The sequence below is a fragment of the Pan paniscus genome, chromosome 21 (assembly GCF_029289425.2).
Source record: "Pan paniscus chromosome 21, NHGRI_mPanPan1-v2.0_pri, whole genome shotgun sequence".
NCBI lineage: Eukaryota > Metazoa > Chordata > Mammalia > Primates > Hominidae > Pan > Pan paniscus.
Window position 1 is genome coordinate 26,726,201 of NC_073270.2, and position 23,746 is coordinate 26,749,946.

The following is a 23,746-nucleotide window of genomic DNA, read 5'->3' on the forward strand; positions in this document are numbered from 1 at the left end:
CAAGGTGTGGTGGCGGACACCTGTAGTCCCAGCTACTAGGGAGGCTGAAACAGGAGAATCACTTGAACCTGGGAATCTGAGGTTGCAGTGAGCTGAGATTGCCCCACTGCAGTCCAGCCTGGGTGACAGAGCGAGACTCCTTCCAAATAAATAAATAAATAAATAACACTTTGTGGGACCAATTCCAATCGAGTCCAGGGGAGCACACACTGGCGACCAACATCCCCCCTCAGGTCCCTTCAGGGTCGAGAGAGTGCATCTGGAACAGACTGGGAAACTCCAGCAGGCAAAGTAAGGTTCCAGGAAAAGACACCACCTGACACATTCTCCATGTTCCCTCCACCCAACCCTCTCCCCACCAGGCTTCCATTGGGCTCCAATTCTGCACTCTCCCCAAGAACCTCAGATTGAAACATTGCAAGGAAGACACCAATACTCAAAGTCACAGGCTTAGGAATCTGAGCTACAAAGAAAAATGAGCCCCTGCTCCCCCAGCTGCCTGGTACTCCCCTCAGCACTGCTGCCCTTCACCTGCCCCCTCCTCCATAATTTGAACTGTCCTCACAGAAGCTGGAGAGATGGCTCGCCTGTCAGGAAAGAGAGGACCAGCATGTGGAAAATGCCTGGAGTATGTAGGAGCAGATGGTGAGATTAGCACAGGGATGTAAGAAACAAGTGGCTCTCAGACCAAAGAAGACTTTGCGGGAGACGGCACATTAAGCCTTCATAGGGGCGTGTGCTGGACAGCAGCTCCCCAGTTACCAAAACAATTATCTGAGAAAGGCTCTGAGCTGACCCGAAACATCCTTGGATCCCATGGCAACGCCTCAGCGTCTGGCAGTAATAGGCTTCTGTGCCCATAATCTCTAGGTCTGGAGGTCCCAACTCCACCAGCCTCTCACAGCCCAGAGGTACATCCCATTGGCGCCTGATGGGTTAGGGAGGCTGTTCTTCCAGCTGTGACAGATCCAGCCTAGGAGCTCTCCTAGGTCTTCTTAGTTGTTTCTTCCCGCACACCTGCCACTCAAAGCCACAACCCACTTGCACGCCACCTTGAGGACACCTTAAAATGACTGCCTAGATCTGAACCGCGCTGAGGGAATGGTCAGCTTTACTCCCATTAGATAGCTTGACCCAAAGGACCTAGCAACCACCCAGACAAAAATTTCTTCCTAAAAGCTGGATGTGTCTGTGATCTCTAAGAGGCAAAACTAAACCCTAAAGAAAAAGCCAACCACCCCCACCTCCACAAAACAAAAACAAAAACAAAACCCAACGCCAACCCACCTTTCATGTGAGGAATCCTTGAGAAGGGCCTCTCCAGCCAGGACCAGGCAAGGGAATCTATGCACTTGGCCAGACCCAGAACACACAGTGTCAGGGACCTCACAGTCACACTCTGACCCCATAGAATTTCCACCACTGACACACAGATCAGGATGTGTCAGCCTGAGAGATGACACCACAAATCTGGCTTTCACAGATTGATTCCACAAACATCCCATCACTGACACCAGATTCCCTCATCACTGACCCTACATACCCACAAGAATTGATTCCATGGATCTCATCACTATCCCAAAGACCACCCATCATAATCTACAGATTGTCATCTCTCACCCCAGGGACCCCACAGATTCCCCATCCCTGATTCCAGGATCTACAGAACCTCATCTCTTACCCCCACAGACCTATTAATAAAAGGATACATTCATAGGAGACTGTGTTGACCATTTTACACACCCATTGCCTGTGTGTGTGTGTGTGTGTGTGTGTGCTGATTAATGGACTTAGGTAAACTTTAGCGTTTTGGTAGGCAATGCAATTTTTCAATGTCTTTTCTTTCTTTTTCTTGTACATCTTTAAAGGCCTTACTCCAGTAAGTGTGCATTGCAGTTTATTAATGCCTATCCCTTACTGAGTCCTTGTCATGCATATTTGTTATTAATCATAATTCACAATTCTTATAATTCAGAGACACCAGAGATTCACATAAGAAGAATGGCTTTGGGTTTTTATTTATTTATTTGTTTTGGTTTCTGTAGATCATCAAATTCATTCATTTGTATCAAGTCACTAAGTGTATACTTTGTTTTCTAAAAAAAATTCCAATCATTTTTTTTTTAAGACAGGTTATCGCTCTGTCACCCAGGCTGGAGTGCAGTGGTATAATCATGGCCACTGTAGCCTCAACCTCCTGGGCTCAAGTGATCCTCCCTCCTCAGCCTACGTAGTAAGCTGAGACCACAGGCATGCACCAATATGCCCACCTAATTAAAATTTTTTTGTAGATATGTGTGTCTCACTATATTGCAGAGACTGGTCTTGAACTCCTGGGCTCAACTGATCCTCCCACCTTGGCCTCCCAAAGTACTGAGATTACAGGTGTGAGCCACTGTACTCAGCTGATAAAATCTTAAAAAGAGGAAAATACTTTGGGGCCTAATGTAAAATTTCCACTGAGATGATGCGTCAGAAATTAAGGTAGAATAAGATGTCCCTAGGGCATCAAAACAACAGAAACTTAATCTTGGGCTGGGTGCGGTGGCTCATGCCTGTAATCACAGCAATTTTGGAAACCAAGGTGGGGGACTCACTTGAGGTCAGAAGTTTGAGACCAGTGTAGCCACCGTGGTGAAACGCTGTCTCTACTAAAAATACAAAAATTAGCCTGGAGGTTGCACTGAGCCAAGATTGTGCCAATGCCCTCCAGTCTGGGCAACAGAGGGAGATTCTGTCTCAAAAAAAAAGAAGAGGAAGAAGAAAGAAAATCTTAATTTCTTCATCAAATGTAAAAACTATGGACTGGACTCTGGAGGAATAATACACAAAAAGACAGATAGGCACTATTTTTTTGAAGTTTTATTGAGAAATATTGATAACATACCACAGAAGCCACTGATTTAAAGTGTAAAATTCAGTGGTTTTCAGTATATTTGCACTGTTATGCAAACATCACCACAATAGATTTTAGATCATTTTCATTACCCTGAAGTAAACACCATATCCCTCCATTTCCCCCCAACTCCCCTAATCCTGGACCACCACAAATCTACTTTCTGTTTCTATGTGTTGGTCTATTTTGGACATTTTATTTAAATGGAATTACATAACATGTGGTCCTTTGTGACCGGCTTCTTTCACTTAGCATAATATTTTCAAGGTTTATTCAATCTTGCATGTGCAAAGGGGGCACTTTACATAAGGATAAACCTGGGGTGGGGGGTACTTACTGATTGATTTGGAAACTTCCCTCCAAAATTGTAAAGGCTTTCAAATAGAGGAAAAACCTATTCAGGCTAAAATCCTGTTTTCAGCAGTTTGTAATGTGGGGTTTTATTGCAAAGAATGGCAAGATTTTTGGGCTTATTTTCTGCAAATTCTCCCTGTGTTTGGGGAACAGTCACAGAATGTGGAGGAATGAGCTTCTAGGCTCTGTGGCTGCAGATTCACGTCCAGGAGAACTCAGGTCCCAGGGAAGGCAGAGAAAAACAGTGTAAGAAGGCCAACAGAATGCTTTGAAATGGAAAATTTAAAATGTTCCCTCCAAAAGGAGTCCCAGATAACCACATAGAAGAGGACTTTGCTGGGCAGCTCCATCGCAATTGTTCAATACTAAGATACAGACAGACTGGGAAAGAAGGAAGTTTATTTCTGCAGCCACTTACAGAGAGAAGCGCCAGGTAAATCACCAGATCAACTCAAAGTTACAAGTTTTTTTTTTCTAGTGCTTATATACATCTTAAGCTCCCTGTGGGATTGCACCTACAAGCAGGAGTGTTTCATTCAATCAACATCTAATCTTTAACTCGGGTTTCGCGTCTGGAAAGATTTCCCTAGAGTCTTGGAAAGTTTTTGAATCTTAAGAGAGGCTGAGGTGAATGTGTACGAATGCTATCATTATTCGATCAGATTTTAGGGTCTGAGAAAACCCAGACGGGGTCTCAATGGGTTTGTTTTCACATTCCATCCCTGATACTCAGGCACCAGTTTCTCCATTTCTTTAACGTTAACTTATGCATTCATCAAAATTATAGTAAAGGGTTAGTAGAAACTGTTCTGGTTGCTATTGGAAACCCGGCCTGCCACAGGCACTGAAGCCCACTACAGAACATTGAAAATGCCTGCAAACACTGACTTTACTGACCAGTCAATTAAATTGCAGAAAAGCAAGCTCACGCTGCCTCCCTGATCTGTCCTCCAGAATTGCTAGTTAGAAACGTTCACATTGTCCTAGGTTCAGTTTTGCAAAGATGGAGCCTGGCAGTGAAAGCATTTGTTTGAGTTCATGCATTAAGATTTGCTTTGTCTATTTCTTTTTTATTTATTTATTTATTTATTTATTTATTTATTTATTTATTTATTTTTGTGATGGAGTTTCAATCCTCTTGCCCAAGCTGGAGTGCAATGTGGCGGTCTCGGCTCACTGCAACTTCCGCCTCCTGGGTTGAAACGGTTCTCCTGCCTCAGCCTCCCAAGTAGCTAGGATTACAGGCATGCGCCACCATGCCCGGCTAATTTTTGCATTTTTAGTAGAGATGGGGTTTCACCATGTAGGCCAGGATGGTCTTGAACTCCTGAGCTCAGGAAATCCACCCGCCTCAGCCTCCAAAATGCTGTGATTAGAGGCATGAGACCCTCGGCCGGCCTATTTTATTTTAAGATGGAGTCTTGCTCTGTCGCCCAGGCTGGAGCGCAGTGGCACGAGCTCGGCTCACTGCAACCTCTGCCTCCGGGATTCAAGCGATTCTTGTGTCTCTGCCTCACAAATAGCTGGGATTACAGGCGCCCGCCACCATGCCTGGCTAATTGTTTATTTTTAGTAGAGAAGGGGTTTCACCATGTTGGCCAGACTGGTCTCGAACTTCTGACCTCAAGTGATCCGCCTGCCTCGGCCACCAAAAGTGCTGGAATTACAGGCGTGAGCCACCATGCCCGGCCCCATTTCCTTTATTTTATTTATTATTTCGAGAAGGAGTTTCGCTCTTGCCATCCACGCTGGAGTGCAGTGGCGCGATCTCGCCTCACTGCAACCTTCACCTCCTGGGTTCAAGCGATTCTCCTGCATCAGCCTCCGGAGTAGCTGGGATTACAGGCGCATGCCACCACGCCCAGCTACATTTCCTTTATTTTATTTTTTATAATTTACTAGCCTGTTTGTTGATGACAAGACTGGCTGTGCACAAGGTTGGGTCTCGGTGTTCACCGGGAGCCGGGCATGGACCAGGTGGGAGGTTCTCCAGTGCCTGGTACAAATCTGCAAGAAAGTGCAGGAAATGTCACCAAAGGTAGGCGTTCCAGCGCAGAAATGCGCAGGAATGGTTTTCCTGTGCTTGTAGGGAGGTCATCCCGAAGCGTTTCTTATTGGTTTCCAGTGAGACAAGATCACGCCACTGCACTCCAGCCCGGGCTACAGAGTGAGACTCTGTATCCAAAAAAAAAAAAAAAAAAGTACTGAATGAATATCCATTGATGCATGAAATGGCTGCATTAAAGGAAAACTAGACAAGAAAAGACAAGGCAAAAAAAAAGTCAAGGATCAGTATGAAAAATAAATATATTCTAAAAGATTTGTTTTTAAAGCAACAACACGGGTTTAAATTTTAAAGGGAAAGAAGTAGTTCCAAGATAGAGGAAACAGGATGGCTTCTGAAGAAGGGAACGTTATTCTTTAAAATGGAAAGAAATTATGACAAGAGGGTAGCACAGACTGAAGAGGTGGAGGTAAAAGGGGGTCCTTGGCCAGACACAGTGGCTCACACCTGTAATACCAGCACGTTCAGAGGCCAAGGCAGGTGAATCACCTGAGGTCAGGAGTTCGAGGCCAGCCTAGCCAACATGGTGAAACGCCTTCTCCACTAAAAATACAAAAATTAGCTGGGCATGGTGGCAGGTGCCTATAATGCCAGTTCCTTTAGAGGCTGAGGCAGGAGAATCGCTTCAACCCGCGGGTGAAGGTTGCAGTGAGCCGAGATTGCATCACTGTTCTCCAGCCTGGGTGACTGAGCAAGAATCTCTCTCAAATTAAAAAAATTTAAAAAAATGTGTGTGTTGGGGGTATCTTGACTTTCCTCCATGTGTCAGGCCACAACTCTTACATGGGACCTTGCAGAAGAGATTCCTCAACCAATACCTTTATGGTGCTGCCTCCCTGATGGGCTGGGTTCTAAACAGCAGTGCCTTCCCCATCTGCTCAGTCCTTACTCACCTGGGCACCATCCTCCTGGTACGTCCCTTGAAACCATCCAGGACTCTTTCCCTTGCTCCAGTAAGGAAATCACATCAGGCTTTGGGATAGAGAGACCTGTTTATAAGAAAAGAAGTAAGATGGCCAGGCATAGTGGCTCACTCCTGTAATCCCAACACTTTAGGAGGCCAAAACAGGTGGATTGCTTGAGGTCAGGAGTTCAAGACCAGACTGACCAACATGGTGAAATCCCATCTCTACTAAAAACACAAAAATTGCCCAGACATGGTGGCCAGTGCCTGTAATCCCAGCTACTCAGGAGGCTGAGACGTGAGAATCGCTTGAACCCAAGATGAAGATTGGAGTGAACCGAGATCGCACCATTGCCCTCCAGCCTGGGCGATAGAGTGAGACTTCATCTCAAAAAAAAAAAAAAAAAAGAAAGAAAGAAGAAAAAGAAAGAAAGAAAGAAAGTAAGAAAGAAGGAAAGAAAGAAAGAAAGAAAAGAAGTAAGACACACTCCTGCTGTTCCTGAATTCAAAGTTAGTCCCTTAGTACTCACGAAGGACTAGAGGAAGGTGTAAAGGTCTGAAGCATGGAGAAGATGGAAGGACCCCAAAGAGCTGCCCATCTATTAATCTACTAAACACAAAACAATTCCCTAGGCAGCAGGTGAAAAGTCACCCAGACAAGTGAAAGCTACACCGAAAACTCATGAGTTATTTGGGGATAGACATCCTTACCTAGTGAGACCAGGCTGCTATAGTTCTCCATCATTACATCTCTCTGTAAGTCCTTCTGAGCAGTGTCCAGGCACTCCCATTCCTCCTGAGAGAAGTCTATAGACAGATCCTGGAACATGCCCAACCCCTGAAATGACAAACCCAGGCAGCGCTGTTGAAATTAAAGGAAAGGTTTTTAAGATGAAGGAAGAGATGGAAGGGTGCTGAAGGATGGAGAGAATATAGTGTGCAGACCGGCTAGGCTGAGAGTGGGGAAGAGTAAAAAAATTAGTGTAACTTCAACAAAGTACCTCCATGTTCATGAATATTCCTGTTGTGGCCGACAAACCTCCTTCATAGAAAGGGACATTCCCAGTATTCCATGGTTAGAGCTGGGAATGAATAAAGTACATTGATATATTATTTCCCAAATAAATGAAATAGAGTTGAAAAGCACACAGCAAGCTGTAGGCCTGGCAAAGCTTCAAGAATATTACAGTAAACATCTGATATGCAAGTTACTATTTACAACAAAAGCTCAATAAATAGGCACTTCCCCCTTACCATTTTCTTTCTTGTTTTTTTTTTATCTTGTTTCATTTTTTTGTTTTTGTTTTCACTTTGAGACAGGGTCTCATTCTGTTGCCCAGGCTGGAGTGCAGTGGCACAATCACAGCTCACTGCAGCCTCAACCTCCCAGGCTCAGGTGATCCTCTCACCTTAGCTTTGATTAGCTTTGATTATAAGCATGCGCCACCATGTCCAGCCAATTTTTTTTTTTTTTTTTAGTAGAAATGAGGGTTTGCCATTTGGCCAGGCTACTCTCAAACTCCTGAGCTCAAGCAATCCACCTGCTTTGGACTCCCAAAGTGCTGGGATTATAGGCATGAGCCACCACACCCAGCCTTGTCTCTTTTCTTAAAGGAAGACAGGATCTTTCAAAAATATCTACAAAAAGTTTAAAAACCTCTATTGGCCGGGCACAGTGGCTCACACCTGTAAACCCAGCACTTTGGGAGGCCAAGGCGGATGGATCGCCTGAGGTCAGGAGTTCGAGACCAGCCTGACCAACATGGAGAGACCATTTTAGTCTCTACTAAAAATATAAAATTAGCTGGGTGTGGTGACACATGTCTGTAATCCCAGCTACTTGGGAGGCTGAGGCAGGAAAATCACTTGAACCTGGGAGGTGGAGGTTGCAGTGAGCCGAGATCGCACCACTCACTCCAGCCTGGGCAATAAGAGTGAAACTCTGTCTCAAAAGAAAAACAACAACAACAACAACAAAACCTCTATTGCACTTTGATAATTAGTACTTCCATAAAATAGTATAGATAGCACTTTGATAATTAAATGTACATTGGCTGGGTGTGGTAACCCACACCTGTTATCACAGCACGTTGAGAGGCCAAGGCAGGTGAATTGCTTGAACTCAGGAGTTCAAGATCAACCTGGGCAACATGGCAAAACCCTATCTCTACAAAAATACATATCATATACAAATTAGCCAGATGTAGTGGGACATGCCTCTAGTCCCAGCTACTTGGGAGGCTGAGGTGGGAGGATTGCTTGAGCCTAGGAGGTCAAGGCCACAGTGAGCTGTGATCCTGCCACTGCACTCCAGCCTAGGCACCAGAGCAAGATCCTGTCTCAAAAAAAAAAAAAAAAAAAAAAAGGCCGGCGCGGTGGCTCACACCTGTAATCCCAGAACTTTGGGAGGCTGAGTAGGGCAGATCATGAGGTCAAGGGATCAAAACCATCCTGGACAACATGGTGAATCTCTGACTCTACTAAAAATACAAAAATTAGCTGTGCATGGTGGCACGTGCCTGTAGTCCCAGCTACTCGGGAGGCTGAGGCAGGAGAATTGCTTGAACCCAGATGGTGGAGGTTGCAGTGAACCAAGGTCATGCCTCAGCACTCCAGCCTGGTAACAGATGGAGACTGCATCTCAAAAAAAAAAAAAAAAAAAAAAAAGAGTGGGTATCATGGTAGGAATAAACTGCACACAGGTCAGACAAAAGTTACAAGGGCATCTGCCAGTATAAACAAGTTTCCTGTGAGACACCTGGTCATGGGTCAGATACTTGAGCATTAGGCTGTTGTCCAGGAAAAAGAAATGTCCGGTGAAAAGCTACTGTAAAGACCCACAGGCCCCTCCCCTAGAGCCCCATTAGAGTGAGGTAGAGTTTATAGCCATTCTCCTGAGAGACCTCAAGACCTAATTAGAAGAAAACTATAAGATTTGTTATATAGAAGGCATTTTCCAAAGACTAGTTCAAAGATGAAAGATATAGTCTTCCTTTGGAGATAAAACAAAATCTCAAGATACACCAAAACTGTTTTGCTTTTACTGAATAATTTTTGTGCATATGTGTTTAGCTGCAAGTGCCTAACAAGCTGTGATTTTCTTTCCTTTCCTTTCCCCCTTTTTTTTTTCTTGAGACAGCCTTGCTCTGTCACCCAGGCTGAAGTGCAGTGGCCTGATCTTGGCTCACTGCAACCTCAGCCTCCCATAGCTGGGATTACAGGTGCCTGCCACCACACCCAGCTAATTTTTGTATTTTTAGTAGAGACGGGGTTTCACTGTGTTGCCGAGGATGGTCTGGAACTCGTGGTCTCAAGTGATCCACCCACGTTGGCTCCCAAAGTACTAGGATTACAGGCATGAGCCACATGCCTGGCCAACTCTGATTTTCTAACTTGCCTCATGTATTAGGTTCATACTGGGAAAAAAACAGGTCAGAGCCATTGGAGCCACATGTACAGATGTGCAGTAGCTCTGCTAGTAACACTGCTGCTTGCTTCGGCTCTTAAGACAGATGAGTTCAGCACATGTCTGCCCTTGCTCTAGCTGTCTCTGATTCCCCCCAACAGATCCACAATCATGTCACTCTGTTAGATTCACTTTGGATATCCCATCATTAGATTAAAACCAGCAGGTTAAAAAGATAACCTGAGGAAATGCTTTCACATCCACAGTGTTCTCATAGGGCCAGTATCATTTAGGCATGTCAGGACCGTGGTTGCAGGGGACAGCATGAAGTGTCATCCTTAACTGGCCATCCAATGTCATCAGCAAGAACAGGAGGACTTTATAGGATATTATCTGATGTTTTCTGAATATTACCTTACAAATGCTGCTTTACTTATAACTTAAGAATAGGGACCCTGTCTTTTAAAGCTTTATACATCCTCAAGTAAAGGTTTTTCATATTAAATCCATTAATAATATCTAAAGGCTGACCTGGAAATTCCATTTCTAAGTATTTATCCAAAGTAAAGATTTTTTTTTCTTTTTTTGAGACGGAGTTTTGCTCTTGTTGCCCAGGCTGGAGTGCGGTGGTGTGATCTCGGCTCACTGCAACTTCTGCCTCCTGGGTTCAAGCGATTCTCCTGCCTCACCCTCCTGAGTAGCTGGGATTACAGGCATGCAGCACCACGCCCAGCTAATTTTGTATTTTTAGGAGAGACAGAGTTTCTCCATGTTAGTCAGGCTGGTCTCAAACTCCTGACCTCAGGTGATCAACCCACCTTGGCCTCCCAAAATGCTGGGAGTACAGGTGTGAGCCACCACGTCCTGCCAAGAATTTTTTTTTCTTGAGACAAGTCTCAATCTGTTACCCAGGCTACAGTACAGTGAGGTGATCACAGCTCACTGCAACCTCTGCCTCCTGGGTTCAAGTGTTTTTTGTGACTCAACCATCAAAGTAGCTTGGAATACAGGCACACACCACCATACCTGGCTAATTTTTTTTTTGTATTTTTGGTAAAGAGCAGGTTTTACCATGTTGGCCAGGCTGGTCTCAAACTCCTGGCCTCAAGCAAGGCCACTTTGGGAGGCCAAGGTGGGCAGATCACCTGAGGTCAGGAGTTCAAGACCAGCCTGGCCAACATGGTGAAACCCTGTCTCTAATTAAAATACAAAAGGTAGCCAGGTGTGATAGCAGCTGCCTGTAATACCAGCTACTGGGGAGTCAGAGGCAGCAGAATCGCTTCAGCCTGGGAGGCGGAGGTTGCAGTGAGCCGAGACTGTGCCACTGCACTCCAGCCTGGTCAACAGAGCCAGACTGTCTATCAAAATATAAATAAATATAAAAATACAAAAAAGCTGGACACGGTGGCTCATGCCTGTAATCTCAGCACTTTGGGAGGCCAAGGCAGGTGGATGACTTGAGATCAGGAGTTCCAGACCAGACTGTCCAACATGGCAAAACCCTGTCTCTACTAAAAATACAAAAATTAGTCAGGTGTGGTGGCTCACCCTCTAATCCCAGCTACTTGGGAGGCTGAAGCAGGAGAATCGCTTGAACCTGGGAGGCAGAAGTTGCAGTGAGCAGAGTTCATGCCATTGCACTCCAGCCTGGGCAACAAGAGTGAAACTGCATCTCAAGAAAAAAAAAAAAAAAAGAATACAAAAAATTAGCAGGGTGTAGTGGCGCATGCCTGTAATCTAGGCTACTTGGGAGGCTGAGGCAGGAGAATTGCCTGAACCTGGAAGGTGAAGATTACAGTGATGAGACTGCACCACTGCACTCTAGCCTGGGTCACAAGAGCCGAGAGCGAGAATTCATCTAAAAAAAAAAAAAAAAAAGGAGTTTCTATTTGGGGTGCAAAATAAAAGAAATGGAGTGAAAGGGATGTAAGGAAATTGAAAGTCAACAGGCTAATAATGCCAATAAATAATGAAGGAGCAAAGAAATCAGTATTGGCCAAATAAAACCAACGTGTTTTTTAATATTTTTTCAAAATTTAGACAAAGTTTTCCAGTACACTGAGACACTTCTACTATCAAGACTATAATATTGACTGAGCACAGTGGCTTATGCATATAATCCCAGCACTTTGGGATGCCAAGGCAGGAGGATTGCTTGAGCCCAGAAGTTCAAGTCAAGCCTGGGAAATATAGGGAGACACCATCTCTGCAAAAATAAAATAAAATAAAATAAAATAAAATAATAAAATAAAATAAAATAATTAAAATAATAAAATAAAATAAAATAAAATAAAATAAAATAAAATGCCAGGCATGGTGGTATACCTCTGTGAGCTGTGACCACCCCACTGCACTCTAGGCTAGGTAACAGAGCAAGAAAGACCCTGTCTCAACAAAAACCTAGAATATAGAATAAATGACATTTGGGTAAGTGGAATATCAGGTGTTCAATAAACATAGGTTATTCCCTCCCTATCTCCATAGAATCATCAATTTTATTTTAAAAGAGAAGTTTTGATTAGAATCCAAAAATATCAATACTTCTCTTTCCAAAAAAGGAGGGAGGATTTAAATATAACAATTTCTTGGTTATTTCTATTTATTTTCATGGTTGCTTAATATTACTCAGTAACAAATATGCAATTGCTCTCTTTCAAACGTAGTTTTAATTAGTTGCACAAAATGCCAACTTATAGTCTGATGTACTTCAAATTTCCCTATCTATGAAAGCTAAATTTGGATATTATCATCTCAAGAATATTATAATCTCTGTCTTTAAATCTATCTGGGGTTCTACCTTTTCTGTAAGCCTTAGTGAATCTCACTATAGTCCTCCTTCCCTTTAAAAATGCAGTGATAGGCCGGGTGCAGTGGCTCTTCCCTGTAATCCCAGAACTTTGGGAGGCTCAGGTGGGAAGATTGTTGGAGCTCAGGAGTTCAAGACCAGACTGGGCAACATGGCAAAACCCCGTCTGTGCAAAAATTACAAATATTAGCCTGGCATGGTGCCATATGCCTATACTCCAGATACTTGGGAGGCTGAGGAGGGAGGATCCCTTAAGCCCCAGAGGTCAAGGCTGCAGTATGCCCTGACCCTGCCACTGCACTTTTGGAGGCCAAGGCAGGTAGATCACCTGAGATCAGGAGTTCGTGATCAGCCTGGCCAATACGGTGAAACCCTGTCTCTACTAAAAATACAAAAATTGGTCGGGTGTGGTGGCGGGCACCTGTAATCCCAACTATTCAGGAGGCTGAGACAGGAGAATCACTTGAATCTGGAAGGTGGAGGCTGCAGTGAACCAAGATTGCACCACCGCAGTTCAGCCTAGGCAAGGCAGAGTGAGACTTTGTCAAAAAAAAAAAGAAAAAAAAAAGAAAGAAAGAAAGAAAGAGAAAATCAGTGATAGATGAGGAAGCTCATGCCTGCAATCATAGCACTTTGGAGGCAGAGGGGGAGGATCACTTGAACTCAGGAGTTCAAGACCAGCCCAGACAACATAGTGAGTCTTCTTCTCTACTGAAAATTATTTTTAATTACACCATAGTGCTAGTGTGTGCCTCTGGTTTCAGCTTATTTGGCAGGCTGAGGTAGAAGGATCACTTGAGCATAGGAGATCAAGGTTGCAATGAGCTGAGATCGTGCCACTGAACTCCAGCCTGGGAGACAGAGTGAGACTCTACCTCATAAATAAAAATAAATACATAAATAAAAATTCAGCGATGGAGTTGATGGATTTGAGGTTGAGGACCCCCAATGTGAACCCATTTGGAAAAAACTCAACCTGTGTTCTTCCTCTGCTTCACACCAAAACCACAACAATCTACCCAGAAGACTTCTGTGGCCTCAAAATATGAGATTTCTCCCTTTCACCAAGCAAGGAATCAGTTCTGCAGCAGACACCAGCTGGGTGTCCATCAATTTGATTCTGACAATTGATATCTGCCATAAGACAGTGTCACCTCACAGATTGAGGGCTCAGCCCCCAAAACTGCCCCCCTTTCAGACACCAGTCACAAGTCCCAGCCTCTGGAACTTCTAACTGATGGGTTTAATTTGGGGTTCCTACGACCTCCTCTTTGGTTTGATTAATTTGCTAGAATAAAATGGCTCACAAACCTCACGGAAACACATTTACTATTTGATTATAAGGATATTCCAAAGGATATAGATGAAGAGATGCCTAGCACGAGGTATGGGGGAAGGGGCACAGAGCTTCCATCCCCTCCCTGGGCACGACCCTCCAGGAACCTCCATGTGTTCAGCTCTCTGGAAGCTCTCCGAATCCACTCCTTTGGGGTTTGTAAGGTGGCCTCATTACACATGCATGATTGATTAAACCATTAGCCACTTGCCATCAACTTAATCCTCAGTCCCCTCCACTCCCCAGGGGTGGGAGGGTAGGGGCTGAAAGTCCCAACCCTCTAATCCTGCCTTGGTCTTTCTGATGACCAGTCCACATCCTGAAGCTATCGGTCAATCACTAACATATAAAAAGCCAAAGCCTGGGTGCGGTGGCTCACGCCTGTAATCCCAACACTTTGGGAGCCCGAGGCAGGCAGATCACTTGAGGTTAGGAGTTCGAGACCAGACTGGCCAATATGGTGAAACCCCATCTCTACTAAAAAAGAAAACAAAGACAAAAATTAGCCGGGCATGGTGGCACATGCCTGTAGTCCACTCGGAAGGCTGAAGCAGAAGAATTGCTTGAACCCGGGAGGCAGAGGTTGCAGTGAGTGGAGATTGCGCCACTGCACTCCAGCCTGAGTTACAGAGCAAGACTCCATTTCAAAAAAAAAAAAAGCAAGCCCTTAGGACATTCCAAGGATTTTAGGAGTTGTATGCCAGGAAATAGGGACAAAGACCAAATCTGTATTTGACAAAATCACAGAACCGTATGAGTATTTAATTCAATACAGGCATGGAAACTGGCCCAAGCATTTACTCACAGATGACTGGGCAAATCCCTGGTCCTATGGGCAAACTATTGATCAAACCCCCAATCTCATTCCTACCCCTAAAATATAGCAACGTGAAAGATCTTATTACCTATTTGGACTGAGATTAACACCATCCCTTAAACTGCATGGCTTTCAATCCCAGGGCTATGGCGTGTGATGCCACATAGAATATGCATGAATCTTCTCTCCAACAATTGAGTTGTTAGGATAAAGGCTCTTGTCTTTGCCTTCTTTCTCTCACAGCCAAGAATATTAAGGAACGTGGACACAAAGGATGAGTTTGGAACAGAAGTTTAATAAGCAAAAGAAGAAAGCTCTCCCCAGCAGAGAGGGGACCCGAAAGAGGGTTGCCAACTAGGAGGCTGAATCTGGGGGTTTTGTGAACTGGGAAGAGGAAGAATGTGCTCACTGGTCTGTGAGCTGTCTTGGAGATAGCACTACTTCGCTTGGCCCGGGACCTTAGCCTGGGACCAATCAGAGGCTGAAGTGAAATTTTGGCCCAAGACCAATCAGGGGCTGAAGTGAAAGTTTGGCCCAGGACCAATCAGAGGCTGAAGTGATGATTCATAGAGGCTCGGCTCACAGTCCAAAGCATGTCCAGAAAATAAAGTGGCCGCCGGAGCCTGTTAGTCCAAGCTGCACCGATTTGTAAGCCCCCACCATTTCACAGACCCTGTTCAGAGGGAAACATTCCACTGGGGTTTGGGCTGCGAGAAACATCCTCCCCAACCGCCTGACTTCCTTATCACATCCTGCTGGGGAAAGGCCCAAGAAACATCCCAGGCAACAAGCTATACTGCCCAGACCCCTCCTGCCCAGGCCTATAATTACTCCAGCTTGTAAGCGGCAGTGGGCTCTGGCATTTAGTTGGTCCCCTCCATAGAGCCGCCAACTCTCTCTCTTTCTTTAACCTTCGCCTTCCCTTCAAAATCTAACAGAGCCCACAGTATACATGCCCACAAAAAAGCGACTATTTCCTGGAAGCCCGCTGGTCACACAAAGGACAAAGGCATTTCTATGTTGGACCTCGGTCCCTTATCAATGCAGCTGAGGAATGTCTTTAGGACAACCCCCTTTGCTAGTTTTCCTTCTCTGTGCCTGCAGCCTGATTTTTCTGGCTGTTTCTCTGTTTAAAGGAGTTTTACCAAGGAACCGCTCTAACTCCCTAAAGGTTTTTTTCTCTCAAGGGGACACACAAAGTTCCAATCACACACATGCCTCCCTATATCCACTTACCCTCTGCCTCACAGCCAGTCACACTCTCCTCTCTCACACAGACCACGGGGCCACACAAGTTGCACCTGCACAGCCACAGACCTGCAACTCACGCACACACAGTACTGCACACACACGCAAAGTCACACATCCACCCTGGGACACGCAGCCCCAACCACACAGTCACCGGTTGTCCACATCCGCACACACAACGCGGCTCGTCCAGGACACACACATCCACTCCGAGCGCGCACAGTCACAAGCGCCCACTTGATCACCCAGAGTCAGCACCACGCAGCCACAGTCACAGACCACGAAGACCCACGGCAACCATGGCAATCACACACGCAAACTCCTCTCCTCAGCCCTCCACACACAAAAGGACCGGAGCCGGATTCCTCACCCTCAGCTTTCTCTAGTTCCGCTCGGGGCCAGCCTGGCCAAGTTACTCCGGACTCCAGGGCGCGGCAGCAGCTAATTGGGCACAGCGAAAGATTCTGCCACCTGGCTAAGAGGAAGCCGAAATCTCGCGAGACGTGGTATTGGCCTGCAGAATCCTCCGGGAAATGTAGTCCAGAGCCCGACTGCTCCCCTACTAAAAATACAAAAATTAGCCGGGCCTGGTGGGCGCCTGTAATCTCAGCTTCTTGGAAGGCTGGGACAGCAGAATCGCTTGAACCCGGGAGGTGGAGGTTGCAGTGAGTCGGGATCGTGCCGTTGCACTCCAGCCTGGGTGACAGAGCGAGACTCCGTCTCAAAAAAAAGTAAGCAGACATGTCTGCTGCCCACATGAGGTTTACATTCTAGTCTGGAGAAAAAAAAAGATTTTAAATTAAAAGGGGAAAATGAAGTAATTTTATATTGTGATAAATACTATGAAATATATCAATAGGTGGTATAAGCAGTAACTTGAGGGATCCTTCCCGTAGCATTGATAGGACGGGTGTCTGAGAGATAACCCTCGAGCTTTGGTGGTGAGGAGCCATCAGTGTGGAAGGGTATTCCAAGCAGAGGCACAGTTACACTGAAGGCCCTGAAAAATCAGAGAGCACTTGGAGCATTCCAGAAACAAAAAGCAGCCTGGTGTGACTGAAGCTTAGCAAGTGAGTGGGAAATTAGTTTAGATTTAGGATGCAGACGTCGGCATTTTCCGATTCATGTGAGAAAATGATAGTGCTGAGATTACAGGCGTGAGCCACTGCTCCCAGCCCCAAACCAAGTTTTTATAGCAGCAAGAATAGATGCTCTGGTACGGTCAGCGTCTAAAGATTTTACAAACAATATCTCTTCTTCTAGTTTGCAGTCATTATTGAAATAACAAACATGTCCTATCGTCAGGCCTCACTCTCAGTAACTGATTTCATTGATCTGAATAGGAAACTTACTTGATTAATCAGCTACTCTTTGGTATTACCTGACATCTCATTAATGCACCTTTGAATTGAATTATTGCTCAATAGGAGTGATTGTGAAATAGTGGCAATGTGTTACATCACTATTGAAGTTACCGTCTCTCATGTGAGTCCTGTGACAGTTTCAGCAAGTATAAAGCACTATGGGGTTTTACAATGATTTCTGTAATCTTTTCTTTTCTTTTCTTTTCTTTCTTTCTTTTTTTTTTTTTTTTTTTTTGAGACAGAGTTTCGCTGTGTTAGCCAGGCTGGAGTGCAATGGCATGATCTCAGCTCACTGCAAGCTCCGTCTCCGGGACTCAAGTGATTCTCCTCCCTCAGCCTCCCGAGTAGCTGGGATTACAGGCATGTGCCACCATGCCTGGCTAACTTAGTATTTTTAGTAGAGACGGGGTTTCACCATTTTGGCCAGACTGGTCTCAAACTCCCGACCTCAGGTGATGCGCCTGCCTCGGCCTCCCAAATTGCTGGGATTACAGGCGTGAGTCACCACGCCTGGCCTATTTCTGCAATTTTGTAAGGCAATTATTTCATCATAATTTGTTTGCTTATCCTTTTTTTTTTTTTTTTTTTTTTGAGACCAAGTATTGCTCTATAGTCCAGGCTGGAGCATGGTGCTGCAATCTCGGCTCATTGCATGCTCCGCCTCTCAGGTTGAAGCGAGTCTCCTGCCTCAGCCTCCTGAGTACCTGGAATTACAGGTGCACACACTGTGCCAGGCTAGTTTTTGTGTTTTTAGTAGAGACAAGATTTCACCATATTACCCAGGCTGGTCTCCAACTCCTGGGCTCACGTGATACACCCACCTCGGCCTCCCAAAGTGTTGGGATTACAGGTGTGAGCCACCTCACCCCGCAGCTTGTCTTTATTAAATAAGAAGTAACAGTGTCACAGTTCAAAATTCTATTTTAAACTTTTTAAATATTCTGTTTCTCAACTTTATCAGGATGTTTCTTTTATTGATGATCCACAAATCTTGATGATTTCATAGCCGTTTGTAAAAACAAACAAAAAACAAACAAACAAAAACTATTATTCATAAGAAACAAGCTGTTTTGAGTTAAATGGGGTTTTCAATAAAACTGTAAGCTAGGCTGGGAGCGGTGGCTCAAGCCTGTAATCCTAGCACTTTGGGAGGCTGAGGTGGGTGGATTGCCTAAACTCAGGATTTCAAGACCAGCCTGGGCAACAGGGTGAAACCCCGTCTTTACTAAAATACAAAAAATTAGCTGGGTGTGGGGGCATGTACCTGTAGTCCCTGCTACACGGGAGGCTGAGACAGGAGACTTGCTAGAACCCAGGAAGTGGAGGTTGCAGTGAGCCAAGATCATGCCACTGCATTCCAGCCTGGGCAACAGAGTGAGTCTCCATCTGTAAAAACAAAAACAAACAAACAAACAAAAAAACAAACAAAACCAGTTGGCCAGATATTCATTCATTCAGATGTAGTCAACACTTTTCATTTTCAACACTTAACACAATTAATGCTAGGTTGAATTACTTTCGTAATATAAACTATTTTACATAATTCCCAAAGCACTGAGGATCAATCATAAATACTATCCACAAGGCAGCCAATAGACACACAGAGACCACCTCTCATATAACTTTGGGATAGAGCATTCAATCAAAAAAAAGTCTTCCAGGTATAGCCATCAATTTGCCATCATTTTGTAACACTGATCTTGCAAAGTTTTTTTTTTTTTTTTTTGAGGTGGAGGCTCACTCTGTCACCCAGGATGAAGGGCGGTGGCACGATCCACTCACTGCAACCTCTGCCTCCTGGGTTCAAGCGATTTTCCTGCTTCAGCCTCCCATGGAGCTGGGATTACAGGCAGGTGCCACCACTTCTGGGTAATTGTTTTGTATTTTTAGTTGACACACGGTTTTACCATGTTGGCCAGGCTGGTCTTGAACTACTGAATTTCAGTGATCCACCTTCCTTGCCCTCCCAAAGTGCTGAGATTACAGGTGTGAGTCACTGTGCATGGCCTGATCTTGCATGGATTTTTTATCTTCCATAAAATGATTAATGCTGCCCATCATATTTGAGAGAAATTAAATACCAAGGAGTAAAATTTTGTGCAATAGGCCAGGCATGGTGGCTCATACCTGTAATCCCAGAACTTCGGGAGTCCGAGGCAGGCAGATCACTTGAGATCAGTAGTTCTAGACCAGCCTGGCCAACATGGTGAAACTCCGTCTCTACAAAAAATACAAAAATTATCTGAGCGTGGTAGTGTGTGCCAGTAATCCCAGCTACTTGGGAGACTGAGGCAGAATTGCTTGAACCCAGGAGGTGGAGGTTGCAGTGAGCAGAGATTGCACCACCACACTCCAGCCTGGGTGACAGAGCGAGCCTCCCTCTCTGAAAAAAAAAAAAATTGTGGAAGGCCACAAACCATTGCAACTACTATAATTCATTTTACCTTCAATAACCAATGTTCACCCTCTTAGGGGCAATATCACTCCCATTAAGAATGCTTGGCCAGGCACAGAGGCCCATGCCTGTAATTCCAGCACTTTGGGAAGCCAAGGGAGGCAGATCCACTGAGGTCAGGAGTTCCAGACCAGCCTGGCCAACATGGTGAAACCCTGTCTCAACTAAAAACACAAAAATTAGCCAGGCATGGTGGCATGCATCTGTAGTCCCAACTACTCAGGAGGTTGAGGCAGGAGAATCACTTGAACCTGGGAGGTGGAGGTTGCATTGATCTGAGATTATGCCACTGCTCTCCATCCTAGGTGACAGAGCGAGACCCTGTCTGGAAAAAAAAAAAAAGAATGCTTCCAGTAAGGCTGAATAAATATACGAATTAGGCATGTGGCATGTGTGTTAGTATACATACAATATATTTCCTAGTTCTGCCCACTAAGAGGGCCTAGAAGCAATGACACACCCATAGCAATGAGCACACGTGTCACCCCGATCTTGGCGATTTTGTTTTTGTTTGGTTTTTAAAAATAGAGATGGGGGTCTCACTGTGTTGCCCAAGCTTGTCTCAAACTGTTGGCCTCAAGGGATCCTCCTGCCTCAGCCTCCCAAAGTGTTGAGATTACAGACCTGAGCCACCTCACCCAGCCCAAGATTTTGGTGCTTTGTAAATAATACTTTTCAATGAAAGAAACCAAGTATCTTTAAATAAATGGTTTATTCCACGTCTGGGTCAGGGAAAATACCAGATGAATCAAAACACTTTATGGTGCCAGAAAGTTGGTAATTAGTCCCACACCCCAACCCCTTGATAAAGGCATGCTATAAATAGAACACAGGAGCCAACCTAAAGAAATGCCCAAGGCCAATGTTTTTTTTTTTTTTCTTGATGCAGTTTCACTCTTGTCACCCAGGCTGGAATGCAGTGGTGTGATCTTAGCTCACTGCAACCTCCATCTCTTGGGTTCAAGCGATTCTCCCACCTCAGCCTCCGGAGTAGGTGGAATTACAGGTGCCTGCCACCACACCCAGCTAATTTTTTGTATTTTAGTAGAGACAGAGTTTCAGCAGGTTGGCCAGGCTGGTCTCAAACTCCTGACTTCAGGTGACCTCCATGCTTCGGCCTCCCAAAGTGCTAAGATTACAGGCATCAGCCATTGCGCCTGGCCTAAGTTTGTATTGTTTTCAGTATCACAACCACATACATGTTCAATTGCACACATACTATGTTCTCTACAAATGTGCAGTTTGGACCTGCCTCATCTTGGTACTCTACAACAAGAGCATTGCATTGTCACACATGTAGACAATGAATTGACTCAGAATCACAAATACTTGTACTGGGGACCTGTAGGGAGAAGTCAAGCCCTAGGAAGAGTACCAGGTCATCATCTGGGAAAGGAAATATTAGGAGTATTTGGGGTGTGAATAGTACTGTATTGAATTCCAATTCATTTAAAAATATATTTCACAGATTATCACAAACCAGGAAATAAATTGTGTGTATTTTTCTTTGTTTTGTTTTGTTTGTTTGTTTGTTTGTTTGTTTAGAGAGAGTTTTACTCTTGTTGCCCAGGCTGTAGTGCAATGCCACGATCCTGGCTCACCTCACCTTCCACCTCCCTGAAACCTCTGCCTCCCAGGTTCAAGCGATTCTCTTGCCTCAGCCTCCCAAGTAGCTGGGATTACAGGCATGTGCCACCAAGCCTGACTAATTTTGTATTTTTAGTAGAGATGGAGTTTCTCCATGGGTTTTTTTTTTTTTTTTTGAGACAGATTCTCACTCTATTGCCCAGGCTGGAGTGCGGCGGTGAGATCTCAGCTCACTGCAACCTCTGCCTCCTGGATTCAAGTGATTCTCCTGCCTCAGCCTCCCAAGTAGCCAGGATCACAGGTGCCTGCCACTGTGCCTGGCTAATTTTTGTATTTTTCAGTAGAGTTGGGGATTCGCCATCTTGGCCAGGCTGGTGTTGAATTCTTGACCTTGTGATCCACTTGCCTCAGCCTCCCAAAGTGCTAGGATTACAGGCGTGAGCCACCGAGCCTGACCAGTTTGGGTTTTTTGAGACAGTCTTACTCTGTCATCCAGACTGGAGTGCAGTGGCATGATCTCGGCTCACTGCAACCTCTGCCTCCTGGATTCAGGTGATTCTCCTGCCTCAGCCTCCTGAGTAGCTGGGATTATAGGTGCATGCCACCAATCATGGCTAATGTTTTTGTATTCTTGGTAGAGATGGGGTTTCACTGGGTTGGCCAGGATGGCCTTGATCTCCTGACCTCGTGATCTGCCTGCCTCCGTCTCTCAAAATGGTAGAATTACAGGCATGAGCAAGCACGCCCAGTGAACTGTGATCATTTTGAAAGCCATGATTTATGGGAATAGCAGTTCTTCCTCTTTGTGTAAATAAACAGAGGCCACCAAAATAAGAACAAAGAGAGGCTTATGCATACAGAACTTGCTACAGAGTAAGGGTTCCATTTGTTTAAGTTGTCTATAGATTCTGGATATTATTAGGCCTTTGTTGGATACATCGTTTGTGAATATCTTCTCCCATTCTGTAGTTTGTTTACTCTGTTGATAGTTTGTCTTGTTGTGTTTACGCTTTTATTTTACTTTAATTTTTTTTTTGAGGCAGTCTTGCTCTGTCACCCAGGCTGGAGTGCAGTGGTGCGATCTCGGCTCACTGCAACCTCTGCCTCCTAGGTTCAAGCAATTCTCCTGCCTCAGCCTCCTGAATAGCTGGGATTACAGGTGTGCATCACCACCACCTAATTTTTGTATTTTTATTAGAGACAGGGTTTCACCATGTTGGTCAGGCTGGTCTCAAACTCCTGACCTTGTGATCTGCCCAAACTGGCCTCCGAGCTTCTGGCTTAATTAGGTACCACTTGTCTATTTTTGTTTTTGCTGCAATTGCTTTTTTGGAATCTTAGCCAAAAATTATTTGCCAAGGCCGATGTTGAGAAGAGTGTTTCCTAGGTTGTCTTCCAGTATTTTTATAGTTTGAGGTCTTATATTTAAATCTTTAATCCATTTGGAGTTAATTTTTTATATGGTGAAAGGTAGGGGGCTCAGACTCAGTCTTCTGCATGTGGATAGCCAGTTAACCCAGAAACATTTGTTGAATAGGGAGTCCTTTCCTCATTGCTCACTTTTGTTGACTTTGTCAAAGATCACATACATATAATCCATATATCTGCTTTTGTCTAAGACAGGGTCTCACTCTGTCACCCATGCTGGAGTGCAGTGGCATGATCACAACTCACTGCAGCCTCGACCACCTGGGCTCCAGCTATCCTCCAACCTCAGTCTCCTGAGTAGCTGAGAGCGCAGGCACGTGCCACCACACCCAACTAATTTTTGTGTTTTTTGTACAGACAGGGTTTCACCATGATGCCCAGGCTTGTTTCAAGCTCCTGGGTTCAAACAATCCCCTACCTCAGCTCCCCATTGTGCTAGGATTACAGGAGTGAGCCACTGCACCCAACCTATATTTGTATATACATTAAATTGTATATGTTAGGCCAGGTGCGGTGGCTCATATGTGTAATTCCAGCACCTTGGGAGGGTAAAGTCAGTGGACAACTTGAGGTCAGGAGTTCAAGAGCAGCCTGGCCAACATGGTGAAAACCCATCTCCACTAAAAAGACAAAGATAGCTGGACTTGGTGGCAGATGCCTGTATTCCCAGCTACTCAGGAGGCTGAGGCAGGAGAATCACTTGAATCCAAGATGTGGAGGTTGCGGTGAGCTGAAATCACACCACTGCACTCCAACCTGGGCGACAGAGCAAAACTCCACCTCAAAAAACAACCAAAAATTTGGGTATGTTATTGTATGTATGTGTATATATTAAGTTGTATACACATATATTAAATATATATACATATATTACATTTTATACACATACATTTGTTTCCTCATGCAATTTGTTTCAGCAGAAGTAAAAATTAATAAAGGTACAAGTAAAAGAATATTTACAGAAGCACTATTTTTGGTGGCAAAAGTACTTTAGCATTTTAAATGCTCATATAGTGGAAGATACTTTAACTCTTACAAATAATGAGTTAGCTTTTTATCTACTATAAAGATATCCTAATA

At 44.7% G+C, this 23,746-nt stretch overlaps 2 long non-coding RNA genes across 3 annotated transcripts in view; one reads left to right on the plus strand and one right to left on the minus strand.

Annotated features, from left to right (window-relative positions):
* The window catches only part of LOC117977252 (uncharacterized), a 92,708-nt gene that overhangs the window by 35,784 nt on the left and 33,178 nt on the right, over nucleotides 1-23,746 (plus strand). The window contains exon 3 of one of the 2 annotated variants that reach the window (XR_010110978.1): nucleotides 14,828-15,232. The exons of the other annotated variant lie outside the window; for it this stretch is intronic. This is a non-coding gene — a long non-coding RNA (uncharacterized LOC117977252). The remainder of the gene's footprint in view (nucleotides 1-14,827; nucleotides 15,233-23,746) is intronic. 2 annotated transcript variants of the gene reach the window in all.
* Nucleotides 2,848-22,961, minus strand: LOC103784143 (uncharacterized). Its single transcript, XR_004668189.3, has 4 exons — nucleotides 16,203-22,961; nucleotides 6,931-7,057; nucleotides 6,209-6,304; nucleotides 2,848-5,257 (listed from the first exon to the last, which is right to left on the minus strand). It is a non-coding gene; the product is annotated as an uncharacterized LOC103784143 (long non-coding RNA).